A 4,437-nucleotide genomic window follows, 5' to 3' on the forward strand; every position below is an offset into this window, starting at 1 on the left:
ATTAACTATAGTTAGTAATGAAGAATTTTTTCTGAGTTGAGGAATTCAGTAAGAAGGCTATATTTGACTGTAGAGTTGTGTTTTCATTCAATTGTTTGTATCCCTGTACCTAATTCCTATGTCCAGCTGGTTCATTTTAGTTTGTGACTTTCATGCATGCCTGACTGACTACACATTGATTTCTAAAGCGTTCAGACTTCCCGAATACAAAATCTAAAAATATCACCCTGCGGTGTGAAGATAGTTATTAGGCATGCCCTTTTTTCTTGCTTGTCTTTGCAAATTCTCTCCTCTATGCTTATCCAATTTGTTTTTTAGAAATATATCAGAAGTTATTAAAGAAAAAACAGCACAGCTGAAACAAATTAATTGCTGGAGATGGTAGTGCCTTTAACATAGCTCAAATCAAGGTAAATTGTATTAATTCCTCGTTGGACTGTGATGTGACACAACCTCCTAATGTGAGCAGGCCTGAGCCTCGTGAGTATTCCATCAGTCTGGGGCTATGCCTAACTTAGATTTAGATGACAGATTACCAAGGAAAACAAGCAGCTGCTGGAAGTAATTTCAACATGGGGAGGAACTTAAGCTAGAGTGGTTGTCGGGTTACCAGTCCCTCACTGTTCTATTCAGACTCTTGGTAGTCTAAAGTTCACCAGTAATTATTAGACTCCCAACAAACTCTAAACAAACTACTGCAGGGAACAAGCCTACATTTGATGCTGTACCTTAATGCAACTGACTTTTATGATCATATATGACAGCTGAGATACTGTTTCCACCACAGACAATGTTTTATAAGGCATTACAGTAATTCTTTTAACAGTTGATTAACAGGATGATGGTGTTTAATATTATCTGGGTAGGAAAGAATGTACTGAATTAGTTTTCTGTGAGTTACAATTCTTGTAACAGCCATATGTACTACAAGTTGTAATATACTAAGGGTTATTTTTTCAGGAACATTGTAAAACGTGCTTTAACAGAGCCCCACATCTGCTGCACTGAAATGGTGATACTGGCTGTCAACAGTAGTGAAATAAAACACTTGCTAGGGATCAAAAGAGGGAGTCAAAGAAACAGTCAAACTTTTAAAATAGGGAGAAAGATCATTCAGCTCAGAACAAAGAGATCAGCTGGGGAAATGGTGGTGTTCTCAAATAGATTCTATTCTCAACTGTGTTATCATCTGACACCTCTCTGTAAGCAGGCTGCACTGAGGCTGGGTGGCAGCACAAAGGATATGCAAAGATGAACGAGAAGAATGACTGTGCCTGGGAATTGGGTGTTCAAGAATGGTGGGAGTATTAAAACCTTGATAGCTTAAAACTTTGTCCATTAGAAGGAAACATTAGCAGTTAGACGTGCATGCTGTGGGCAAAAAATCCAGTACGCTCAAATAAACCAACCAGATATTAAAACAGCTAACAGAAGCAGAGCTAGAAAGCTCTTCAGCAAAACCTTACCAGGGTCCTTCACTCTCAGGGTCAAGAGGCAGAAGTGATGTGAAATGGAAGAAGTAAGAAATCGAGGGTTGTTAAAAGTAGGGCAGTGAAAAGCAGAGCTATCCCTTGTATTGTAGTCTGACCCACACTTTTTAGTGTGTGGGATAAATCACAGCTCCAGAATGCTTATAAAGGCTCAACAAAGTGTTGTTGAAGGGATTTACAACAGGTAATGATGATATGAACACCAGCTATGAGACAGCTTTGTAGCTTAAAAGCATGTAAATCATTCACATCAAATGAGAGTCTGCAGAGACGATAGAGAAATACGTATGAATGCCGTAAAACTGCAAATCTGGTTGGCAAAGGGGCCCAGCACATGTTGGAGGAATGCTTGCCTGTTAGGAAAAAAAAACTACAATAAACCAAACAGGTTAGAATGCTTATATCACAATTTTCACAGTGATATTACTGATAAATTAAGTTTTTGGTAGGAAGTAATAAGGGTGTACAGAGATTTGACACCATAACAACTGGTTTGGGATTTGAATGACAGGTGGTAATGCAAGTCTTTGCTCTTTTTATACATCATGGACCAATCCCAGGAATGAAATGGAGAAGAGATTTGACCTTTAGGTTGCATTGTCCTAAAGAAGGCTACTCAACCCTGCATTCCATCTTGCTTTAAGGGAAAAAAATGAATTTCGGTTTTGATTTCATTAATATTATTTGATGGATTTGTTCCAAAACAAAATGAAACAAATCTCAAATTTTCACAAGTTGTCAGGAAACAGAATAATAATTTTGATTATTTTTATAACTGCAGTAATTGCATGAGAAGTCAAAGCATTAGAACTTGCAGTCTGGGACTGAAGGAGTCTGTTGTGGCTGGTCTCTGGATAACTCAATTGTCTCTGCAGTGCTTTGGATGTGAACTGTGGCTGCTGAAACAGTTTGGTTTCCTTCTAAAGCTATAATCACTGTACCCTGGGAATAGCCTGCTCTCAGAAATAATATTAATTATGATGTACAGAAACAGGGTGTCCAAGCAGCTGCAGAGGTAAAAAGAAAAGTGGACTGTAGGAGGAAGACTGACATAGCTAGTTTCATATCCAGGATGGTAAAAAAAACCCCTATAAACTGGTATAGAAACAAGTACTATAGATTCTGTATAAGTGGTTTGTGAAGCAGACTGCTGTTAGGTGCTTTAGCATTGCAATAGTTAACAGTGAGGAGAGCACTTCTGAATGAAAATCCAACCTAATGAACTGCTGGGAACTGTCTAACAGTAGGATGAAGGTGATAGTGCATGGTAGCACCCTGATCACCTCACTGGCCTTTTATTGAAGAGTCAGCTAAGTGTTAGTAGAATAGCAGTACTGCCACACTAAAATGGTAAACACTTTAACCATGATTTCTCCATTACACTAATCCTTAGAATAGGCCATGCATCAAATAGTACCACTTCCTTAAGCTTATAATTTCAATATTTATGAGTCAATTTGAATCCCAAATCAAAACAGAAGTTCAGTTGTGCAGCTGTAGAAGACAACTTGTCTGATGCATAACTAATTGCTTGGAAAGGTTCAGCTGATTTCCTTGCCTGTCCTTCCACATCCCCTTCATTCCATATGCAGATATGTTGGTACCACGTTTTCTAAAAAACAAGCAACACTCATAGAAACCACTAAGTACCCGCAAACCAGTTTCATTTTTAAGAAACCTTGAGATACAGCAGAAAACAAAACCAGTGTGGGATAAGTGCTTCAAAGTTCTTTTCTCTTTCCAAGAACCATGACTTTTGTTTAAGTTCTGCAGTAGGTCATCTCAGGCCTTGCTCTTTGATGTGTGCTTTTTCCCTTCTTAGTTCAGGAGGGACAATGTTTCTTGTTGGCTCTGTTTCATTTGTTTGCATTTTTGTTTTTTCTTTTGTTTTTGCCTGTTGTGTAACTTTAGCTGGTCCTTCTACCTTTGAAATTTTTTGCTGTTTCTTGTGGTTTCTTTGGTCTCCCTAGATATTCCTCTTAACTTTTTTATAAAAACATGTTTACATCCCTGTGCAAAACATATTTTCTGTTGTTGCTTGGTAAATGGAAACACTTCTGTTGGAGATGTAGAAGGGGAAAAAATGGCAGCTCTAAGTCTCTTAAGATTTTTTGATTTCAAAGGGTTTTGGATCAGGGCCCATAGGAAAATAATGTGAAATTCGTAGTACAGGTGAAAATACATGACAGCAAAATAACTCAGACACAGGAATAATGATTTTGATTTTGCATAGTTCTGCAGAAGCATGGTTTAATACGAATGTATTTGAATCAGAATTTAATCTTGGATATGCGGTTTTAATTTTTAAGGTGCTGTACTTCCAGCACACTGTAAATTTGTAACTAGGTAATTAAATAAGTTGATTGATAGATCAATCATTTGATCATCTGGTAAACACAAACAAATTTTATTTTCCTTCTTTTATTGCCTTTTTCCTCCCTCTCTTTCATTAACTTAAAATACATTAAATTACCTGTTGTTTAGCCTACTTATTCTTAACTAATAACATTACTGTTCAAGAAGAATTTTTAATTCATGTGGAGTGAACGTGAAGTTACAGATAGCATGATTTCCCTCTCCCAGGTATTCTTACTAGTGATGCTTGAGAGATAATAGTCACTGCGGCAATCTTCCCTGGACCAGGAAAATTTTGTTCCACTGTGTAATGGGAGACAAGAAAAGGCTTTATAGGGATATTGGCACTGATTCAGTGCCAATTCTCTCTTTTTCCCCACTGAGAAAAGTAATTTATTTAAGAGAACCGAACTGATAGATGACTATATTTAATATTTCTCTCTATAAAATTTGTGTAGATAAAATCAGATAAGAATTTTTTTGAATTTTAAGGATTCAAATGTGCTTATGTTAGTTCCAAACACATCTGGGAGGACAGGAGTAAAAAAACAGGGGGAAATAAAACATTTATAGTACATCTAACTTTCTACCT

Source organism: Pterocles gutturalis, unplaced genomic scaffold (assembly GCF_000699245.1).
Source record: "Pterocles gutturalis isolate BGI_N339 unplaced genomic scaffold, ASM69924v1 scaffold22481, whole genome shotgun sequence".
Lineage (NCBI taxonomy): Eukaryota > Metazoa > Chordata > Aves > Pterocliformes > Pteroclidae > Pterocles > Pterocles gutturalis.